Source organism: Neofelis nebulosa, chromosome 13, assembly GCF_028018385.1.
Source record: "Neofelis nebulosa isolate mNeoNeb1 chromosome 13, mNeoNeb1.pri, whole genome shotgun sequence".
In the NCBI taxonomy this organism is placed as follows: Eukaryota; Metazoa; Chordata; class Mammalia; order Carnivora; family Felidae; genus Neofelis; species Neofelis nebulosa.
Window position 1 is genome coordinate 78,369,593 of NC_080794.1, and position 24,491 is coordinate 78,394,083.

The following is a 24,491-nucleotide window of genomic DNA, read 5'->3' on the forward strand; positions in this document are numbered from 1 at the left end:
GATGGAAAAAAATTACTAAGATGATACATTTTATGTGTATTTTTACAGAATTAACAAACAGCCCCCCAAATAAAAATAATAATGACAATGCTAACTGTTGGCAAGGATGCAGAAAAACCAGATCACCCATACATTGCTGGTGGAAATGTAAAATGGTACAGTGACTCTGGAAAACAGTGTGGCAGTTTCTTATAACACTAAACATGCAATTGTCATAGAGCACAATAATCATCCTCTTGAGGATTTTTATCCCAGAGAAATGAAAACTTATGTTTCCACAGACACCTGCATACAAATGTTCACAGCAGCCATATTCATATCAGCTGCAAACTGGAAACCATCCACACATCCTTGGACAAGTGAATGATTAAATACACTGTTGGTACATCCATACCATGGAACACTGTTCAGCAATGGAAACAAACCCTTGACACACACAACTTGGATGAATCTGCAGGGAATTATGCTAAGTGAAAAAAAAAAGCAAATCCTAAAAGGATACATATGTATGATTCCATTTGTGTAACACCCTTGAAATGACAAAGTTATAAAAATGGAGAATAGATTAATGGTTGCAAGGGGTTGGTGGTTGGGGGAGGAGGGATGTGGCTATGAAAGGGCAACAGAAAAGGTCCTTGTGCAGGAACCATCCTACATCTTGACTGTACGGATGGCAATATCCTGGTTGTGATATTATGCTATAGTTTTGCAAGACAGTACCACTGTGGGAAACTGGGTAAAGGAGACCTGGGATCTCTCAGTATAATTTTTTGCAACTGCACGTGAGTCTACATTTATCACTAAATAAAAAGTATAATTAAAAATATATAGTTTTTTTTTTTAATTTGTTTCTTCTTTTTAATTTTTTTTAATGTTTATTCATTTTTGAGAGACAGAGGGAAACACAGTGCAAGCAGGGGTGGGGCAGAGAGAGAGGGAGACACAGAATCTGAAGCAGGATCCAGGCTCTGTGCTGACAGTGCGGAGCCAACTGGCCATTCTCTTTCTCTATCCCTCCTCCACTTGTGCGGGTGCTCTAAACAAACAAACAAACATTTAAAAAACAAAATGTCAGTCACGTTAACATATAGGGGTTTTGTATTATTTTTAGTGAAGAAAATTTTTAAATTTCAGTTTTAATTTTTTTAAATGTTTATTTAATTTGAGAGAGAAAGAGAGAGCATGAGCAGGGGAGGGGCACAGAGAGAGGAGAGAAAGAATCCCAAGCAGGCTCTGTGCTGTCAGTGCAGAGCCCAACTCGGGGCTTGAACTCACCAACCATGAGATCATGACCTGAGCCAAAATCAAGGGTCAGACGCTTAACCGACTGAACCACGTAGGCGCCACTCAGTTTTAATTTCTAATAGAGTAAATGTTAATAAATATAACACACTTAGAGAAAAGCTTGGGGTCCTTAATAATTTTTAAAATGGGGTCCTTGGGGCGCCTGGGTGGCGCAGTCGGTTAAGCGTCCGACTTCAGCCAGGTCACGATCTCACGGTCCGTGAGTTCGAGCCCCGCGTCAGGCTCTGGGCCGATGGCTCGGAGCCTGGAGCCTGTTTCCGATTCTGTGTCTCCCTCTCTCTGACCCTCCCCCGTTCATGCTCTGTCTCTCTCTGTCCCAAAAAATAAATAAAAAACGTTGAAAAAAAAATTAAAAAATAAATAAATAAATAAATAAATAAATAAATAAATAAATAAATAAATAAAATGGGGTCCTTGGATCGAACAGTGTAAGAACTGCTCTTCTGCCCTTGGCCAACAGATTTAGAATTCCTTCCCCATTCCTGGCAAGGCATGAATGGCTGCATTTAACTTGGAACCTGAGTGACTTTGAAGAGTTAAGATACAGAGAGCAAGCGACATGCAAAGTCTTTCCAACTTTGTTTATCGATAGAGCAGCTGCCTGCAGTAAGTCAACCAAGGCACCATGCCAGAAGCATATACTATACACAGGAACCTCACCTTGAGTAGATAACAAAGAATACAAAAGAGAATAAATTTCCACGAGAGAATACTATTTTCATGAGAACAATACTGCCTTGAAGTTAATTTCTTAGCCTAACAGGTCTTTCAGTAATTCATGTAAGGGAAAGCTTGTGGTATTTTAAACGGTCTCTGGTATGAGAAGTAAGAGAAAAGGAACCTTAGAAATGGTAGCAACTCTAACAAAAACATAATGTGGTGCAATGCTTTGAACAGAACATCTCTGCATGGATAATTCTGGTTCAGACCTTGGCTTTTAATTTTAAAAGAAGAAGAAGGAGAAGGAGAAGGAGAAGGAGGAGGAGGAGGAGGAGGAGAAGAAGAAGAAGAAGAAGAAGAAGAAGAAGAAGAAGAAGAAGAAGAAGAAGAAGAAGAAGAAGAAGAAGAAGAAGAAAGAATGAATGCTGCACTAACATAGGAATCCAATTTGGAAGAAATGACAACCCATTTTTATGCAAAATGGTCAAGGTCTACTGGCAGTGAGTTCAAGCCCTGCGTTGGATGTAGAGATTTCCTAAATAAATAAACTTCTAAAAAGTAAAAATTAAATTTAAAAAAGTAATAAAATAGCACTCTTTAATGTCTGCATAGTGTTTCTCTCAACTGAACTGTAGGTAAAGTATTTCACGGGTTTTTTTTTTTTTTTCAGGTTTAAATGATCGCCAAACACTATTAGCTTTTATATTGCTCCTAACTTCAGGAAAGGGTCAGATAGGTACTAATGACGAATGTCAGCTCTCCCTCCAGAAGAATTCTTTCCCCTCTCAGTCACCGTGGCCCCATCAAATTATCTGTGTAACGTTTCTCACTGGCCTATCTCTTAACTGAACTTTGTGTTCTCAAAAAAATCAGCTGATTAAAAATGAATCCACTTCTTGAATATCTTTTGTTGAATACCTGCTAAGTTAGAGCACATCACAGCATCTCATTTAATGCTCAGAACAAACCTAAAGAGTGAGGGGGGAAATAAACCATATGACATTTCTGCTATGAATAAAACTGTATGATTTACAGGTAAAAGTGAGAACATTCATGCTACGGTAAAAGCAAACCAAACTGCACAATTTTCTTGACCATAAATTTTAAGTGTCATTAGTAAAAAAAAAAGCTCATCACACTAAAGACCCTGAATGCTGTGTCCCCTGCTCAACTGACCCAGAATTCCCACTGGGAATCCTCTCACAAGTCAGAAGAAATTGAACATGAGAGAAATCACTTACATTTGGAGGTTTGTATCAGAGATTTCATCCCAAATTCTAGCCTAGGTACTGGGCTATCATGGACAGAGCCAGGCTTTGGGTCAGAAAGCCCTACTTCAGGGGAGCCTGGGCAGCTCAGTCGGTTAAGTGTCTGACTTCAGCTCAGGTCATGATCTCATGGTTCATGAGTTCAAGCCCCATGTCGGACTCTGTGCTGGCAGCTCAGAGCCTGGAGCCTGCTTCAGATCCTGTGTCTCCCTCTCTCTCTGCTCCTCTCTCTCTCTCTCAAAATAAATAAACATTAAAAATTGTTTTATAAAAGTAAGCCCTACTTCAAATGTCAGCAATGTCACTTATTAGCTTACCCTCCCCCCAGTCACAATCACCTTCTTATAAAATGGAGATAATAATAGCACTCAATTGATGTTTGTTGTAAGGATTAAATGAGACATTGTAAGATGCTATAACCAAGCAGGTATTGAACACATGATATCTATTCTTATATCGTCTTGTGTAACTCATAAGTATCTATGGGAAAAAGAATGTAAGATTGACAGACTTTAAGTTAAGCACCTGGGGAATTCACTAGCTAATACCACCCATAGAGAAAGATAACTTGGTGAACACCGGGAGGGAAGCTGTCACTAACATGATATCAATTCTTCTGCAATTCAAGGATTTAAAACTTTTACTGACTCAGAGCACCTGAGTGGCTCAGTCGGTTAAGTGTCCGACTTTGGCTCAGGTCATAATCTCACAGCTTGTGAGTTCGAGCCCTGCGTCAGGCTCTGCGCTTACAGCTGGGAGCCGGAGCCTGCTTTGGATTCTGTCTCCCTCTCTCTCTGCCCCTCGCCCACTCACGCTGTCTCTCTCAAAAATAAACAAACATTAAAAAAAAAAAAACCTTACTCATACTCTATTGTTGTCTCTAACCCACTGTTGTCTACTCTGTACAACACCCACCCTTTCTACTCTGCTCTATAATGTTGTGGCTAGATGGCTGTAAACTCCATGTTTCTATTAGCTTCTACTACTAGGAGGTATTGGCAGGAGAGCAGAAGCAGGAGAGGAAAGCTCTCTGTTTCTCTCTTGCTATCAGTCTCTCCCTGATTCTGACAACTTTACAAGTGGCTCCTTCCTTTGGCAATCCTAACTCCTACACCAAGGGCCCTACTCCATCTTATTCTGTGGTCCCACCAGCTGCAACAGGCTCCTTCTGGAAACTCCTGGATTCTATTAATACCACCAGTTCCATAGAGTGGAAACTGCTAATTACCAATATCAGGTTATCTCAGTGGACACCACTGCTTTCCCAGCCACCCAGTATGTGTGTAACCAATCTCCTATATTAAATCCCTCTGTTGAAATATATAGAGAGCTCAAAGAAAGACAAAAATCTTTATTGGTACACAAGTATGACACAAAAATGTAATTAGGTGTTTATGAGAAGAAAAAATTAAGTCTTGTATAAGTCTAGTTTAGCAAGGGCTATAATAACCTTTATTCCCCTTTGGTAATGTTACTGATTAAAAAAAAATTTAAGTGCATTTTTATATTACAAGTAATACCATTTTCTACTTGTATGCCATTTAACAGTCTATAAAATGCTTTTAATGTTCTTTTTTTTTTTTTTTTTAAACAGTAAGCTCTACACTCAATTTGGGGCTTAAAGTCATGACCCTGAGATCAAGAGTCACAAGCTCTACCAACTGAGTCACCCAGGTGCCCCTCTGGGAATTAATATAAAAAAAAAAAAAAAAAAAAAAAGAAAGAAATATATAGAGAGCTATCTGTAAAAGTCCCAAACCTTCAGTGTGGCTTCAAGATCCGGCATGATCTGATCCCTACCTACCTCCCAAGCCTCATCTAGTGACCCTCGGTCCCTGACTCTCCCAAGTGTTTTTACTTCCTCCAATATTCCAATCTCCATCTTGCTTCCTTGTCTTTATACATGGTCCCCTCTACCTGAAATTTTCTTCCTTACACCAGTCACCTGGGCAATTTTTATTCACCCATTAGGTCTCGGCTTAAATGTCACTTTCTCAAAGAGGTCTTTTTCGAGATCCCCAAATCAAGTTCTATTTCACATTCTCACAGCACTCATGCTTTTCCTTCAGAACACTCATCACAATTGTATTCATATAATCTCTTGTGTGCTTATTTGCTCCATATTTGTCTTGCCTTACTCAACTTTTCAGGACACAAGAACAGAGACCAGGTCTGTTCTCTGCTCTATCCTTAGTGTGTGCATAAAACAAAATAAATGCTCCATAAGTATTTGTCAAATAAACACCCTTTACTTACTCTTAGAAAGTGGTAAGCAAAACACTTTCACGGCATTATTCCTTTGATCTTTACAAAAGCTTTGTGAAGTAAATCAGGCAGTTACGAGAAAGGGATAAACTCCAGTTTCCAGAAGATAGAAGCCGACTGGGAGCTCATTCAGCCTGCAAAGACCTAAATCTGACCCTATTGGGGTAAACAGGGCTGTGGTATATTCCCAGGTGAAATCAACATAGAGGCCTCTGGTACAAGTTTGAACACAAGAGAGGGGAAGGGAGAGGAGAGGAGTGGGTGGGAGGGAAGGGGTAGGGAGGAGAGAAGAGGGAAGGAAGAAAGCGAGTGTGAGCAAGGAAGGAAGAAAAGAAAGGAGGCTCGTGAATGCTGAGAATCTAAAAGTGGTAGCAACTGCCCGTTGCCTACTCCTCTTTTGTTCTACCTCAGGTCCCAGGAGAAAAACTCACGAATGGATGAGTTTGCAGCTGGTGACGGATGGTGCAATTTTTTTATATATTTATTTACTTTTTTTCAGAAACAGAGAGATAGCCAGCAGGGGAGGGACAGAGAGAGAGGGAGACAGAGAATCCCAGGCAGGCTCCACACTGTCAGCACAGAGCCCGATGGGGGCTCGAACTGACGAACTGTGAGATCATGACCTGAGCTGAAATCAAGAGTCGGAGCTTAACTGACTGGGCCACCAGGCGCCCTGGATGGTGCAGTTATTGACTATGACCCTTCCTACACCATGGCCGAGCTGCTGAGCACCTCCTATGGCCCTTTCTGGCAAAAGCCAGAAAGAGGACCCAGCTCAGAGGTACTGCTGGGCCAGGATGCCTGGAACGACAACCACACAGCCCTGGACTTAGTCCCTGTGTCCAGCCTTTCACAACAGAAAGATCTTTAAAACGGAGCTCTTCTCCAGGTTCTTCTCTCCCAGCATCCTTATATCAAAACCATCGGCTTATCTTTCATTGTCCCATTTCCTTCTAAGATCCAGTCAGAACAGTGGGAATCTAATTATTATTGCTTCAACTGCTTCATTTTTTAGCAAGGGCGCAAGATACAAGGGCAATATACAAAAATCAAATGTATTTCTACATACTAGCACTAAGTCATCAGAAATTGAAATTTTAAACATACCATTTATAATAGTTATCAAAAAATATGAAAAGCTTTAGGGATACATCTGGCAAAAGACGAAAAAGACTTGTAAACTGAAAACTGCTAAATATTGCCAAGAGAAATTAAAGAATTAAATAAACAGAGAAGTCAAGTGACTCAATATTAAGATGTCATTTCTCCGTATGTTGATCTTTAGGTTCAACATAATCTCAGTCAAAATCTCAGTATGTTTTTGTTGCAGAAATTGACAAGCTGATTCTAAAATTCATATGGAAATGCAAAGGTCTAGAATAATCAAAAGAAAAACAAAGTTGGAGGACTAACACTACTTTGTCCCAACACTTATAAAGCTACAGTAATTAAAACAGCATGGTATTGGCATAAAGACAGACAAATTAACCAATGGAACAGAATAGAGTCCAGAAATAAACCCACACACATACTGACAATGGATGTTTGACAAAGGCAATGCAGAGAACAAAGGATACACTTTTTCAATAAATGGTACTGGCACATTGGCCATCCATATGTCCCAGCACCACCAAAGAAATAAAAATAAAAATAAAAGGACTCAGATCCATACACACCATATACAAAAATTAACTCAAAGTGCATCATAGACCTAAATATAAAACCTAAACCAATAAGAATCCTAGAGAAAACATAAGAGAAAATCGTTGTGACCTTGGGTGAGGCAAAGATTTCTTAGATATGACATCAAAAGTACAATCCACTAAAACAAACAAACAAACTGGACTTCATCAAAATTTAGAACCTTCGCTCTTCAAAATACACCGTTAAGAGGATGAAAACAGAAGCCACAGACTGGGGGAAAATACTTGCAAGCACCTACCTGATAAAGGACTTGTATCTAGAATGTATAAAGTCCCCTCAAAACTCAACTAGAAAACAACCCAATTTTTTTTAATGGGCAAAAGATCTGGAAAGACACTTTACCGAAGAAAATACTCAGATGTCAACCAGGCAGATGAAAATGTATTCAACATCAATAGATGAAATGCAAATTAAAACCACAATGAGCCAGCACTACACGCCTATCAGAATGACTCAAATTAGTAAGACTAAACGATACCCAATGTTTGTAAAAATATGAGGAAATGAAATGCTCATGAACTGCTGGTGGTGATATAAAATGCAGTTTCTTGAGAAGTTAAACAAACACCTACCATTTTGTACGGACTGAATGTTTGTATCGCCCTAAAATTCGTATGTTGAAGCCCTAATCCCCAGTGTGATTGTATTTGGAAATGAGGCCTTTGAAAGGTAATTAGGTTTAGATTAGGTCATGAGGGTGGGCTCCTTATAATGGGATTAGTGCCCATTATAAGAAGATGAAGAGAGACAGATGTATCTATGCACATGCACCAAAGAAAGGCCATGTGAGCACACAGTGCTCATGAAGAGAAGGCAGCGGTCGACAAGTCAGGAGGAATGACCTCACCAAGAACCTAGTCTACCAGCACGTTGATCTTGGACTTCCCAGCCTCCAAAACTGTGAGAAACTAAATGTCCATTGCTTAAGCCACCCAATCTATGATATTTCGTTATAGCAGCCCAAGCTGACTTAACTTGGTTTGATCATTTTATCCACCATTCTACCCCTAGATATTTGCCCAAGGAAATATATAGCCATACCAAGTCTTGTACACAAATGTTCTCAACAGTTGTGCTTGTAACAGCCAAAAATTATCAAACAACCCAAATGTCCCCCAGCAGACAAACAATAATAAATAGATTGTGATATATCCATATATTGGACTACTACTCAATAGTAAAATGAAACAAATTGTTCATATGAACAACTACTTGGATGAATCTCAAGATCATTATACTGGGTGAAAGAAGCAGACAAAAAAAGTGCACACACTGTGTTCTTCTATGTATAAAACTATAGAAAATGCAGTCTAATCTATGGTGCAGAAAGCATACTGATGGTTACTCGGGGGAAGAGGGCCAAGTGAGATGGACAATTACATAGGAGTATGAGTAAATTTGGGGGGGTGAAGAATATGTTCACTATCTTGGATGTAGAGATGGTCTCACAGATATATACGTGTCTAAACTTATCAAATTATACCCTTTTAACATATGCAGCACATTGTACCTCAATTATAGCCTCAGTAAAATTGTTTTTTAAGTTACTTATTGGAAAAACAAAATAAAAATAAGAACAAGTATAAAACACAAACTTAATTCTTTTTTTATTTGATTCAAGTGCACAAATTTACTGTAGTGTTACAAAGTTCCAAAATGATTAATCTCATTTCTGAACATACCTCTTCACAGACAGCTCTAGTCCATGGGCCACAATTTGAGTATCACTGCTATAGAAATTTACCTACGCAGGCTGACATTTGCTTTCTTTTTTCTCTGTATCTTTAAGATGATCTGCAAATAAAATAGGAACTTGAATTTATTGCAGGTAAAAGTAGACAGAGTCATAAAATAGATAAATGAGCAGGGAGGACCAAATTAATAGAGAAGTGAACAACAGGAGTGGTTTGTCCTCCCCAGGACAAAGGATGAATATCCCACCTTTTATTTTTTTCCTTTTTATTGTGTCTCTTCTGACTACCAAGAAATAGTCTTAAATGTTGAGTCAATTCGCTTTACTGTACCTAACCTGTCACTTTCTCTTCAATGTCCAGACTTACCTATCACTTACCAAAATACTCAATAACTGATATACATGCTTAGTATGTGCACATATTTATTCAACAGACATTTACTGAACTCTTCCTTTGAGAAAAAGTTAATATGCTAGGCATCCATGAGGACTCCAAAGATAGATTCTGCCTTCGGCTCACATCTAGAAAGAGCAATTCTAAGACATTTACACCAACAACTGTCATACCAGGTAAAAACTGAGAAACGGCACCACAGGCATACAGGGCACATGTTATAGGAGCCCAAAAGAAGAAGAAATGGTTCCTTACAAGAGGAGGATCAAGGAAGGCTTCCGGAAATTGGTCTCATTTGAGCTGATTTTTGCTCAGAGCCCTACGTGGAGCACTGGGGCTCCAAAGAGGGATTGGGGCCTTACAAATCCATCAGGAAGACAGGACATGATTGTCCTGCCGAATACATACTAATACAAGTACAACACATACTGCACTATCCAACATGGTAGTCACTAGCCACATGTGATGTGCACCTGAAATGTAGGTAGGCTGAATTTAGATGAGCTTTAAGTGTAAAATCCACAATAGATTTTGAAGACTTAGTATTTAAAAAAAGATTACAAAGTATTTCATTACTAAATTTTATATTGATTGCATGATGAAATAGTAATATTTTTCATTTTATTGGGTTAAATTAGCAATTATGTTCACCTAGGGTTTTTGTCTTACTTTTTAAAATGTTGCTGGTAGAAAATTTTAAGTTATATGTGTGGCTCACATGTGTGGCTCCCATTGTAGTTCTACTGCACAACACTCTGCCAAAGGCTTAGAAGCCTAGAAGTTACAGATAGGAAGTGTTACAAGAATTCAGAAAGGAATGACCAATAGCATGTGATCTTCAGAAGATCCTGAGCCCCTCTGAGTAAGAAATGTTAGGTCTCTGTCAAAGAGTTCCATCCCCTCTTCTCCTCCTTTTGATGCTGGTATTCCCGCTGGCATCTAAGAAATCTCTTAGATCCAACCTAGATCCCTGAGCTTTTTATTACTATTACTGATGCCTCAATCTCAAATGTCTCGAACTAAACTCACTGTTCTGCTCCCAGACCCATTTCAATGAACACGGGCATTAAGGAACCATGAAACTAGAACATCTCTGTGGGCAGAGTTCCTGCCCGCTCACTAGAAACGCACTTTCACATCCCACTGCCTTCCCAACCAAACCTCCTTTCTCCTCTTCCCCCCACTATTGCCCAAAGTCCCACCCAACTGCCGGTGATCCAAACTGAACCCTCCTGGTTGCTCTTTGGGCTAAATCAGTTAGCCTTACAATGAGCCTCTGTCTGAAACAGGTTTTCTGAAGCTGAAATATACAAACTGGTACCTCCCTCTTTTGTTAAAAGGTCTCTTTCAGTAGGTCCCCTGGTTACTTTTCTTATTCATTTACACCTCTGGCAAAGCTCACTTCTCTGCTAATGTTAGCACATGCTTCGCACTTCACTTAAGCAAGGTGGTCCAATGAAAAGTGTCCATCAAATGGCTCCCCACATAACCTGTAAGAAAGGGACAATTAGGAATAGCACAGAAAAAGGCTACACACAAGATTACATGCCTAATAAAAGGACCTACAGAGGGTTTGTTTACTTTTGAAAAACATATAAGCTTGTCATTTCCCCTTATTTTTCCTGGAAGTGTATCACCTCAACTGCTGTAGCAGTCATTCATTCATTCGTGTTTCCACTAATTCAACAAATATTTGTTGAATACCTACAATGCTGCAATGAACAGGAAAGATGAAGCCCCTTGTCTCCCTTGGGGGGGGAGAGAGAGAGAGAGAGAGAGGGAAAAGAACAACAAAGAAAGAGTAGCAAGTGACATTTACACCTAAGTCTCAAGGACAAGGAACAAAACGGGTGAAGACAGAGGGAAAATATTTCAAAGAGAGTGAGTAGTGAGTACAGAGGCCCTAAGATAGGAACAAGCTTACGATATTTACCCTACACTACTTTATTGCCATGTTTCAACAATTCTCTGAAAATTCAACTTAATTGTCTAAGGCCTGGATGCTACAAGCAATACCTATCACACACAGTACCTACAACGCTAAGCAACAGTGGTACACACTGGAAACCTGGGACTTAGGAGAATCACTACTTCAGAAATGCTGGGTGGCTCAGTCTACCGACCATCCAACTCTTGGTTTTGGCTCAGGTCATGATCCCACGGTTGTAGGATCAAGCCCACATCAGGCTCTGTGCTGAGCATGGAACCTGCTTAAGACTCTCTCCCTCCCTCTCTCTCTCTCTCTCTCTCTCTCTCTCTCTGCCCCTCTCTCACACTCATGCATACTCTCTCTCTCTCTCTCTCAAAAAAAATTAAATTAAAAGGGCACCTGGGTGGCTTCAATCGGTTGAGCATCCAACTCTTGATTTCAGCTCAGGTCTTGATCTCACAGTTCATGAGTTCGAGCCCTGCATTGGGCTCTGGGCTGACAGCGTGGAGCCTGCTTGGGATTCTTTCTCTTTTCTCTCTCTCTCTCTCTCTCTCTCTCTCTCTCTCTCTCTCTCTCTCTCTCCCTCCCCCACTTGCTCTCTCTCCAAATAAATAAATAAATCTTAAAAAAGAATCATTACTGCATCCATTCAACTCATATTTATGGAGCACTTGCCTAATAACTGACACTATTCTTACTCAGATTACAACCACAAGTAAGACAGAAGACACCTAAATAAGCAGTTACAAATCCATGGAATTAATATTACAAAAGGAGTTGAAACCGAGTGCCTCCAGGTACTCTCAGCACCCAGACAGCAGGACCTGACTCAGGTTTGGAGAGTGAGGGAAGACTTCCCCGAAGCGTTGTTCAGCAAAGATATAATGACAAGAAGGAGGGAAATCAGTGACGAAAGGGTTGGGAGAGGCAACAAAAGAGCATTCCGGGCGAAAGGAACATCATAGCATAGGCCCGAGGTGAGAAAGGGCAGGGAACGGAGGCACGTCCAGCTATGGCGCACGGTGCCAGAAGAGGAAGAGGGGAATGGGGCTGGGGATGGCAGCATGCACTGGGTTTTTAAGGCCTCATCAGATGTTAAAATTTATCCTGAAAACAACGGGAGCTGTGGAAGAAATTTAAGGAGGGGACCATTTAGGATTTGCAGCAATCCAGGGGGACAGTGATGATCGGAACTAAGATAATGGCAGGGAAGATGGAAAGATGGACTGAAAAGATATGGAGGAGCTAGAATTAGCGGTACCTGGGAACATGTGACATATGAGAAGTGAGTGGAGATGGGGATCAGAGAAGAGCCTCAGGTTTTTGGCGTGAACAATCAGGTGGACCAGTACTGCCATTTCCTGAGACAAGAAGCACAAGATGAGAGTAAGCTTTTAGGGACAAAGGAAGTTAAGTTAGAAATATGTAGAGTCTGGAGTACCTTTGAGGCCTCCAAATGAAACTAAAGGGGTCGGCTGGGCTCTTGGGTTTGGAGCCTGAGAGAAAGGCCTGGTGTGGCAGCACTAGAAATGGAGATCCACTTAAGAGACATCAGGGATGCCCGGGTGGCTCAGTCAGTTGGGCGTCCAGCTCTTGATTGTGGCTCAGGTCATGATCTCACGGTTCACGACATCAAGCCCCACGTGGGCTCTGTGCTGACAGCTCGGAGCCCGGAGCCTGCTTCAGATTCCGTGTCTCCTTCTCTCTCTTCCCCTCCCCTACTCTCATGCATGTGCACACTCTCTCCTTCTCTCTCTCAAAAGAAATAAACATTTAAAAAGCAGGGGCTGGGGGACTCAGTGGGTTAAGCTACCGGCTCTTGGTTTGGGCTCAGGTCACGATCTCATGGTTTGTGAGTTTGAGCCACACCCCACATCAGGCTCTGCAGCAGGCAGCATGGAGCCTGCTTGGGATTCTCTCTCTCTCCCTCTCCCTCTGCCCCTTCCCCAGTCACACTGTTTCTATCTACCTCTCTCAAATAAATAAACTTTAGGGGCACCTGGGTAGCTCAGTCAGTTGGACAGCCAACTTTGGCTCAGGTCATGATCTCATGATCCGTGGGTTTGAGCCCCATGTCAGGCTCTGTGCTGACAGCTCAGAGCCTGGAGCCTACTTTGGATTCTGTGTCTCCCTCTCTCTTTGCCCCTCCCCTGCTTGCGCTCTGTCTCTCTCTCTCATCAAAAATAAATAAACATTAAAAGAATTTTTTTTAATTAAAAAAATAAAATTAATAATAATAATAATAAAGAGACAGCAATTCATTAAAATGTGGATTCAAATCAACTATAAAAAGGTATCCTTAAGAAAATCATAGAAATTTAGAAAGTGTCAGATGACATTAAGTAATTACACTATTAATTCTGCTAAAATAAATAAAATAAATATGCCGTGGTGGCTATAACTTTCGAAAGCCCTTATGAAGTGCATACTGAAGTATTCACAAGGGAAATGACAAGATTTGTAAAATGTCAGTAACTATTGCAGCTGAGTGATGAGGTCCACAGGCATTAAACTATTATTTCTACTTCTGTTTATGTTTGAAAACATCTGTGATATTTTTTGATGAAGACATCTACCTATAGAGGCAACCGTGAGAAGGGGATAAAATTTCTCTGGGACGAGAAGAAATGGGAAGAAAAAGAAAAATGAGGTGAGTGGAGGCTAGCACTGTGAGAAGTCTTATTATTTAAGGAAAAATGCAGGAAGACGAGTCACTGAAGAGACTTGCAGACTCTCCTGAAGAGGAGGAAAAAACCCAATGAGGGCCTGTAAGAAGGCAGACGTGACCAGTGGTGTTGAGAGTATGGAGAACTGAAGTAGAAACAAGCAACAGGACTCACGGCAGGGTGGACCTTGGGTCGCTCAGTCGGTTGAGCATCCCACTCTTGGTTTCAGCTTAGGTCATGATCTTGTGGTTTGTGAGTTCAAGCCCCACATTGGGCTTCATGCTTCCCGTGTAGAGCCTGCTTGGGATTCTCTCTCTCTCTCTCTCTCTCTCTCTCTCTCTCTCTTTCTCTCTCTCTTCCTCTCACTCACTCATGCTCTCTCTCTCATTGTCTCTAAATAAATAAATAAATAAATAAATAAATAAATAAACTTAAACAAAAAAATTTTTAAAGACTCATGGCAATGTAAATAAATAAACTTAAAAAAATTAAAAAAAAAATATTCACGGCATGTAACAACCAGACGGTACTGTGACTCTTACTCTTAGTAAGTCGGTCCAGTACAGTGGTGGACACCAACCTTGGATTTCAGAGAACTGAAGAATGAATTCAACATGAGGAAATGGGCAACAGGGTACAACCCACTCTCGAGTGGCCACAGCCCTGAAGGGCAAGAGAAAAGGTTTGTAGCCAAAAGCCTGTGGGACTGGAAAAGGGATTTTGGTTAAGATGGTTAAGATTTTCGTTAAGATGAGCCTGATTAAAAGAAAGAAGGGGTGGCCTCAGTCACTCATTAATCATGAACTCGGGCAGGTCACATTTATCAAATGGGATAATAATTAGAACAACCCTTCAGGAGTCCAATAAAACAACATACGTGAAGTCCTTTGGTAAAGTGTCAAGTGTTATATATACTCCTGTTATTAACTAGGCAAAGGATTACTATTACATTAAAAAATTTTTTTAATGTTTATTTATTTTTGAGAGAGAGAGCAGAAGAGGGAGACACAGAATCTGAAGCAGGCTCCAGCCTCTGAGCTGCCAGCACAGAGCCAGACATGGCGTTCGAACTTTCGAACCTCGAGATCATGACCTGAGTTGAAGTCAGATGCTCAACCGACTGAGCCACCCAGGCGCCCTGGGATTACTATTGATTACTATTACATTTATAAAATCCAAATAACCTTAGCCTTATGTTTATTTCCTCTCCATAACCAGAGGACATTGTATCTTCACTAGTGTAGAGGAAAAGAGAGAGATCAGAGCAAAATAGCTAGGGAGGATGATCAGAAGATACACCTGCCATTTTTCTGTTGTGCACGGATGAGGTTAGTGATTTATTCTGCAAGGCAGATGAATCAGTAACTGTTTTTTATTAATGGTAAACAGGAAAAATATTTAAAACCTAGCAATATGTAGCCAACAGATTGTGCATATTACAAAGGCAAATGTAATAATAAAGGAAGTAGAGTTCTATAAAAATTAAATAATGAAAATGGTATTCAGAAAGCCATTAGCAAGGAACTCTGATGCTAGGAAAAGTAGCACTTTCAATGTAAGCAAAGACCTTTGCTTTTAAAATCCTTAATGAAGAGAAGTCCAAAAAATACTACTAAAAGCTATGAGAAAGTCTTGAAAATCAGACTGTCAAAAAAAAACCACACACACACACACACACACACACACAAACCCCCCACACACACACACAAATACAGGCAGCGTTGATGTCCATAATGGACCCTGAAGTCAATACCATGCGTGTTCATTAAATGGCTGCAAACCAGCACTAAGTGGATATATAAGGTCCATTTTGTGTGTTTATTCTGGTGTGTGGGGTTTTTTTTTTTCTTGTTTAAATGAAAAGCCCATTGCCAGCACTAAAGAATTTCAAAATTTCAGATTCTAGTTTAAAATTACAGCCAGTGGAATGGAAAACTGTATGGAGGTTGCTCAAAAAATTAAAAATAGAATTACCCTATGACACAGCAATTGTACCAGGTAGTTATCCAAGGGATACAGGTGTGCGGTTTCAAAGGGGCACATGCACCCCAATGTTTATAGCAGTGCTATCAACAACAGCCAAAGTATGCAAAAAGCCCAAATGTCCGTCAACAGTTACTCAGCGATCAAAATGAATGAAATCTTGCCATTTGCAACTACGTGGATGGAACTGGAAGGTATTCTGCTAAGTGAAATTAGTCAGAGAAAGACAAATACCACATGACTTCACTCATATGTGGAATTTAATATACAAAACAGATGAACAGAAGGGAAGGGAAGCAAAAATAATATAAAAACAAGGAGGGGCACAAAACATAAGAGACCCTTAATTACGGAGAACAAACAGGGTTGCTGGAGGGGTTGTGGGAGAGAGGATGGGCTAAATGGGTAAGAGACATTAAGGAAGATAACTTGTTGGGATGAGCACTAGGTGTTATACATAGGGGAGGAAACACCGGAATCTACTCCTGTTTTCATTATAGCACTATATGCTAACTAACTAGGATATAAATTTAAAAACAAATAAATTAAAAATAAATGAATAAATAAATAAATAAATAATCAATCAACTTGGGGGGGAAAAAAAAAAAACCTAAAACTAGAGCCAGTGGAGATTTCCTGTTGAGCTCCTGACAGGCTCTTGCCCCAGGCTTTTCTCCTCCTCCATAGGCCTTTCACATTATGCTCTCTAGTCTCTTTTCCCCCACCAAGTTACGGTCAAGAATGTAACTAAGTTCAGTTATTTAATTTTTTACCACAAGTTTTAGTTCCCTAAAAAGGCATTTGTATTTCCAAGTTATCTCATGGTAAAAAGGAAGTCTCCACATTCTGGTAAGCAAATGAGACCCAGATTCTCTTTTGTGGAGAAATCGGAGGCTCAGGTCCTTGAAGTCACCTCCCACCCGGGGCACCACCCTGAGCAGATGCAAAAGATCAGTCTGGGAGTAGAACTTCCATCTTGGCTGCTCACTATTCCAGACTTATGGAAATTGGGTATCAGATAGTTCCCTTTTCCCAAGAGCAGCCTTCAGTGCAGATAAAGTGAGGGAGAATGCTATTTAGGGGGCAGTAAGCCCAGAAGAGAAGAATGTGTAATCTTTACCAACCAGTGGCAAAAGGGCTCTGAAGCAGTTCCATAGATGTTGGGTTTTTAAAATTTTTTTAATGTTTATTTATTTATTTTGAGAGAGAGAGAGAGAGAGAGAGAGAGAGAGAGAGAGAGAGAGAGTGCATGTGCATGAGCAGAAGTGGGGAAGAGAGAGAGGGAGAGGGAACCCCAAGCAGGCGTCACACCCAGTGCAGAGCCTGACATGGGGCTAGATTCTACAACCGTGAGCTGAAATCACGAGTTGGATGCTTAACTGGCTGAACCACCCTGGAGCCCCGATGTTGGTTTAATAAGGATACAAAATAGACTTAGCGATTTTTTTTTTCATTTCCAAAAGACTGTTTTGGAGAAATTAGAACTGAAATAGAGTTTTGCTTTATTTTTAAAACATTTATTTTTTTTCTACCTTCTTTAATGATAAAACACCAATTTTGTTCTTAATATGAACAAAAATATGATTTAATCAAATGGCATTTTAGAAGACTTAAGCAAAATGAATGTTTGCATTATCTTTTAAGAGTAATTTGCTATGTTCTCCTGCTATCAGTTATTATGAAGTTTGCTCATATACTTTGCATTGGTAGCTACGTTATTCATCAGATTTGTAAGTGTATGTTCAGTAGTACCTCCTGTATAACTATATTGTCAAAACAAGCTTAACTCAGGATATACTCTCTGTTTCATGGCCCTATACATGGTAATTAGTGGGGAAGGGAATGAGATCTACTGTCAGCCAGGCACTCCGCCGGGTTCTCCGACGGGATTGTGCAACAACCCATCTCAGTGTTACTGTTAGCTCTTGATACAGATGAGGAAACTGGAGGCAAGTGAAATTCAGAAATTGGCCTAAGATCACACAGCTGATAAGCAATAGAGGGGAGACTGACCACTGCTCTGTATGTCACTAATATCCACGATCCTTTCACATTTGTTGATGAACCAAAGAAGAATTTAAATCATGAGGTTGATGGCCCCTGATCAGCCATCAGAAGTGGGCTTTGGGGGCTTCCAATGATATTAACAGGCAGCCCACTTACTCTGCTTATGATAAGGGTCCTCTGTGCTGCCAGAAAACTATTAAAGTTGTCTTGAAGCTTAGAAGCCTGTTGTAAATCCTGCCATTGTATATGTCACTGCAAATGTATTTGGGCTAGCAGGGAGCATCTAACAGTACATAAATTCAAATCCCTTATGGTATTTCTTGAAAAATAATTTATTCGCTTAAATAAGATACAGACCCTTTCTGAACACTGTCATTCTGTGAAATCAACATCTAAGACCTTTTTCCTGATAGGAAGTTCGCTATGCATGCCTAACTGTGAATATCAAGCCAGTATTTCTTACTTTCAGCCAACAATGACTACAACAAAGAAAGAAATCTTTCGTTCAAATACACAGATGATTTTACCTAGCAACAGAACCAAGATGGGCCCCAATTAATGAGCTAAAAGTTCAAGCAATCATTCATCTATTCATTCATTCAAAAAATGACTAAACACCTACGATGCACTAGACCCTGTGCTAAGTTAACTGGATATGTAATAAATAGCTAATATTTATTGAGCACTATACAGTATATCAAGCATTTTCTAAAGGCTTTACATGTAATATCTCATTTAATCCTCACAACAATCTAGGAGGTAGTGGCCTGTCTCTAGCGTCTGCCAGATTAAAAGCAAGAATAAAATAAAGGACCCTAGCCTACCTCCCTTCTTTTCCCACCTGCAACATATCTTGTACCACAAAATGAGCCTTGGATCAATGGGTGTGGACATCTCAGACAAAACATCTAAACGGTGTCCACCTTCCCATTCTGCAAATAGCAGATCTTCAGTTACCATAAGGTTTCTGGGTGTGCACACTGGGGACATGGGGGGAAGACTCCACAGGGCTCTGGAAGCTTGCTTGGAGTCATCTGGGTAGGGGAGTCCCGGGATCTCAGGTACCGGAAGTGTGGTCTAAAAGAGGCAGGTACGGGCATGTTCCCTTGGACCTAGGGACTGCTTGCATGAGGAGTGGGATCTAGCCACAGTGGTGTTGGAGCAGCATCCTCTAAAACACACGGCCCAGGGCAGAAAACCCAGTTGCCCGGGATGGAAGGGCAGTAACAGGGAGGAAGGTACTATTATTTACCCTATTAGAAAATGAGAAAACGAAGATGAGAAGTTAAGTACCTCATCTTAGGTCACACAGCTAATAAATGGTGGAGCCAGGGTTTGGAAGCAGGCAGTCCCTGGAGTCAGACTGCATGGGTTCAAATCCCTAGCTCTACCCATTAGACTGTGTTGCCTCTCCATGGAGTCATGAAGAAAACAGTTCTCTGGCAACAGAGCTTATTATGTAGTGAGAAATAAACAAGGTTACAAAACCAAATAGCTATATAGTTACAAACTTTATAATATATAAATCATATAAATTATAAGTGATCTAAACAGAGGGTAGTGATAGAAAATATAACAAGTGAGGCCAGGGGCAAGGATGCTCATTTGGATAAGGGTCATTACAGAAGGTCTTTTTTTTTTTAATGTTTATTTATTTTGAGAGAGAGAGAGAGAGAGAGAGAGAGAGAAAATGCAGGGGAGAGGCAGAGAGAGAGGGAGAGAGAATCCCAAGCAGGCTCTTCACTATCAGTGCAGAGCCCAGCTCGGGACTCAATCCCACGAGCCATGAGATCATGACCTGAGCTGAAATCAAGAGTCAGGTGCTTAAATGACTGAGCCACCCAGGTGCCCCATATGGAAGGTCTTTCTAAAAGCTTGTGCTAAGGTGATAGCTAAAAGGCAAGAAATAGTCAGTGGCCGGGCAAAGTCAAAAGGAACAACAGTCTACTCAGAGAGTCTAGCATACATATACGTACATATTTTATATACATATGCGCACACACACACACACACACACACACACACACAAAAGCCCTGGGACACCTATCCAAGTTTATTCAAAACATCAATTTTTCAACCCATCTCCACTCATTCCCTCATTCACTAATGCAGTTATTTATTTATTTATTCATTCAAAAATACTTCTAAAAGCCTATTTTATGTAAGCTCTGTGGTAAAAAATAGGATGCATCCTGACATTTGGAAGTTTGTCATCAGCCTGATAGGGAAACATAAATGCCCAAATAACTATAAAAATGGTGACCATTTATAATATTTCCCAGGCAATTAGCACTGTAGTAAATCCCTTACTTACATGCATTATTTCACTTAATTTTACAATAACCTTATGACATATATACTATTATTGCCTCCATCATACAGACGAGAAGCTGAGCAGCTAGATTAACTTGCCCTGAGCCTTTCGGCTACCACATTCAAGTGTATTTCTGTGATGCCACGTGGATTAGAGGGGAGGAGAGAATTGGCCACGCAGACTAGAGGGGAGGAGAGAAATGGCAGGTAAGGAGAAGGAAAGCAGTCCCGCTGGTGCCTCTCATTCATTGTTACCCTTACACGCAGAGCCTACCAACAGCAGGTTCAAGGTGTCAGTAGTGCCACGGCTCCATTTAAACGTTAGCTCCCTTCCCCAGGAGCCTAATGTGGCCTCTGGAGGCCACTGGCTGGAAGATGACTCAGTAAATCCTCTCAGGCCCTAATGTGTGTCCCCCAATCCTGTGTCTTTCAGGTGAACACCGGGAGATCCACTCTGCCCCTGCCAGTTTAACGTGTGGCTTCTTTACCGAGTCATGGCTCCTGGGGCAGTCATTAGCACTGGTAGCCCATAGGCCCTGTCCCTCTCCTGAGCTTCCTACAGATAGAACTCCAGCTGCCCACAGCCCAAGATCTCTCCAGTCACAGCAGATGCTATCAGAATTCGGGGGTTGGGGGGAAGGGAGAAGGCTGCACACAAAATTTGGGGGGTGGGGGGGTGCAGTGCTATATTTCAAAAAGATGGTCATGGCACTTTGGAAATACCGGTTTAAAGTCCATGGTGTGCCCCCTTTTAGCTAACTTCAGCTACTTCTCATTTTTCTAACTGTACATCCACATATTTTCATTAGAAAGCTAATGACCTCAAAGCACTCTCAGCAAATACTGAATGATCCTATCTTGCAATCTCTAATAGCCTATGTGCTGACTTAGTGTCATAAATTAATAAAGTACATGTCAAAGCATAAAATCAAACTCTGTGATGGGGTGCACGTTCTGGAAACTTGTTTCATTTTTAATAACAAATTCAGAGGTGGGAGCATCTCTAATACTTCTCATTCCCCAGTACCCAAATCTTGGTAGAGTTCCTCAGTAAACATTCCAGGAGAGATCCTTAACGTGTTCCTGAATGCTCTGAAATTGTATGCAAGATTGTGAGGGCGTATGTACATCTCTCTGGGGAAAGGATCCTTAACTTTCATCAGATTCTCAAAGGACCTGTAACTCCCCAAAGGTTGAGAATTACTGCATTTCAGTGATACCACCACACATCATAGTTCCCCCCTTGCACAGTTTTGGTATGTGTAAATGTTTTTCTGTAGTGTTCTGGGGAACTAGAAGGATTTCAATTTCGTTTCCATAACATAGCCCATTTCTACTGGGGATACTTAAAAGAATAGGGAACTGACACTAGGAACAGGAAATGTTACAGCTGGTGAGGCGGGAGTGGGAGGTTTTGTGACACCTTGGGAGAGATGAAGGAGTCCAGGGAAAAGAAACCTGCTTTTGCACTGCCCTCCCGTGTCTGCAGGGAGGATGGGCAGACGACGCTACCAGAGCCCGGAGTCATCCTGGCCAAAGCTAAAGCTCTCAACCCGAGGAATTAAGAGACACAGAAGCCCCCCCCCCCCACCCCGGGGTTCAGTTCCGCAACACCTCCGGGGAGTTGGGGGTTGAAAAAATTAAGGTCTCGTGGAAAGAAAAGACCCATTTGTAGTTTCTAAAATAAAACAATATAAGACATGATTAACTGGATTTCATACATCTTAAATTAGTAGAAATGGAAACTGTTGTGTTATTTTCCACTTTCCTTTTCCCTTATCGGTAGAAATGTTCTAGTATCTCCTTTCCTCAGAGTTTCAACACAATATTTAGAAATCTGCTTTGCTTCATTGCAGATTCTCTGTATCCTGAGTCAGTTTCTCCAGCCACCTAGAGGCTCCCTAGGATTCAGACTCAACGAGCCAAATAAATTCTGTGCCTCTTCTTAATGCCAGGCATTCTGCTGGGCATCGAAGATGTGACAGTGACCAAGACAGGCATGGCCTGGGGCTTCGCGGGATTCCCAGTCTAATGGGGACACACACTAATCATTAGCGGCAATTATCACACACTATGATGTGCACTGTGATAGGAGTGTTCTAGGGAAGTCACATTAAAAGGGGATCTAGAAAGGAATTGGTGGGGAATGGTTGGGGAAAACACAAGGTAGTAATGGCTCAACTGGGACCTGAAGGAAGGATTAAAATTAATCAGAACAGAAAAGAATGGCTCAGAGGAAGAACTGAATGCACATATGACAAAACATTAGTACTACCAGAACAATCATGTGAGGGGAGTAGCTGGAGGTAAGGTAGGCAGGGGGCCAGAACAAGAAGCTTCTGTTAAGTCATGTCAAAAAGACTTATTCCGAGACCAATGGAGAAACTTTGAAGGACTGAAGGATTTGAATCAAGAGGCTGACAGGATGATTTGTATTTTAGAAAGATAACTTTGGTCAGGTCATGATTTTTGCAGTCTGTGAGTTCGAGCCCCACGTCAGGCTCTGTGCTGACAGCTTGGAGCCTGGAGCCCGCTTCAGATTCTATATCTCCCTCTCTCTCTGCCCCTTTCCTGCTCTCTCTCTTTCTCTCTGTCTTTCTCAAAAATAAACATTAAAAAAAGAAAGATAACTTTGGGCATTACATGAAAACAGATTGAATGAGCCAAGAAGAAGGAAGAGAAACCAGGTCTGAGGGGAAATTATGGCTGTCTAATTTAGTGACAGCAGGGGTATAAAGAAGGGAGGTGATTTGCAATATAGTTATGTCCTCAGATCTTTCTGTTAGACGGCTGGTCTAAGGCCTGAGTTTTCTTTGTTTCAACTTTCTCCACCTTTCCTAGGAATTCACTGGAAAGCCCTCCATGCCTCCTCCATCATTTGCTTCTCTCTGTGTTCCATTCCCAAATCCACCCACTGAGAATACAACACAAGTTACAATACACTGGGACAGAAATGCTCAAGCTTGCCCCCAAAAACAATGTGCACAAATAAATATATGCATATCAGAATTTCACATAAGGTGACAAATTACTGCGGATAAAGGAGAGTCACCAAAAGACTTTTATCATTCCAAGCATCCAAAGTAATTCTGAATCTCTGACTCAAAGTTGGCAGCATTAATTATGATGCATAAAATCTGAAGAACATTTCACTTGTGCAAAGAGACCAGGAGGAAAAAATACCTCCTGCTAATTTGTCCAAGACCATATAGAAGTTTGCGACTGCGTGCTATCTGCTTTAGAGTGAAATTGATTTACAAGTTTCTGGAAAAAAAGGTGGTAAATGGAAAGTAACTGCACTGCACAGTATCCATTATTATTCACTTAAGATGTATAAAATTTCATTGGTGTTGTGTTTAGTATGCTGACTAAAGTGCGTGTGTTTTAGTGGAAGGAAGTTCTAAGTGCTTTCATTGGTATATTCATACTTCAGTGCCTCTCATTTTATTTTTTCATGAGATTTTTAAGCACCTACAGCACAAAAGCCCTCATAATTGAAGAAGGAATGTACAGTTACAAAGATAAAAACGACTCGCCTCTAGGAATAACTTTCCTTAATTGGCAAAGTCAGTCATGAGTTTCATAAAGATTTTCCCAGAGCAGGGGCGCCTGGGTGGCGCAGTCGGTTAAGCGTCCGACTTCAGCCAGGTCACGATCTCGCGGTCCGTGAGTTCGAGCCCCGCGTCAGGCTCTGGGCTGATGGCTCGGAGCCTGGAGCCTGTTTCCGATTCTGTGTCTCCCTCTCTCTCTGCCCCTCCCCGTTCATGCTCTGTCTCTCTCTGTCCCAAAAATAAAATTAAAAAATGTTGAAAAAAAAGATTTTCCCAGAGCAGAAAGTGTGGTTGTACATCAGATTTTCCCAATAACTGATCATAAAGAGATACTGAAGGAACTTAGATTCTAAAGAGTTTGCATTTGAACAGAAGACAGTGGGGCCAAGATGGGAACACTTAGAATGTTATGGAAGCTCTGACTTTGTCAGTGGTGCGTGTGCGTGAACAACTCTACCTGGGTACTTAAGGAAAATGGGCTTTTCTCTAGCAAGTTTGCCCTCGGGAGAAAGGATAACTAGATACTTGGGGCAATCATGGAAATCTTGAAAATTCAGATTTAGATAGACAAAGCTCCACATTGGAAGAACTATCAGGTGCATTTTATTTTGATCCCTATCTCCTACATGCCCGAAAAGAGAAAAGAACAAATTGCAAAAGAATTAAGGCCCAAATCATTTTCTCCCTAAACTTAAAATACTTAAAAAAAAAAAACAAAACTATGCTGTAATAGTATTGACACCATAGGTGTT

At 40.9% G+C, this 24,491-nt stretch overlaps 1 long non-coding RNA gene across 1 annotated transcript in view; it reads left to right on the forward strand.

Moving 5' to 3' along the window:
* LOC131493431 (uncharacterized) overlaps nucleotides 1-21,892 on the forward strand; it is a 45,895-nt gene extending 24,003 nt beyond the window's left edge. The window contains exons 2-3 of the long non-coding RNA XR_009252667.1: nucleotides 20,258-20,395; nucleotides 20,622-21,892. This is a non-coding gene — a long non-coding RNA (uncharacterized LOC131493431). The remainder of the gene's footprint in view (nucleotides 1-20,257; nucleotides 20,396-20,621) is intronic.
* Nucleotides 21,893-24,491: the final 2,599 nt, after the last annotated feature.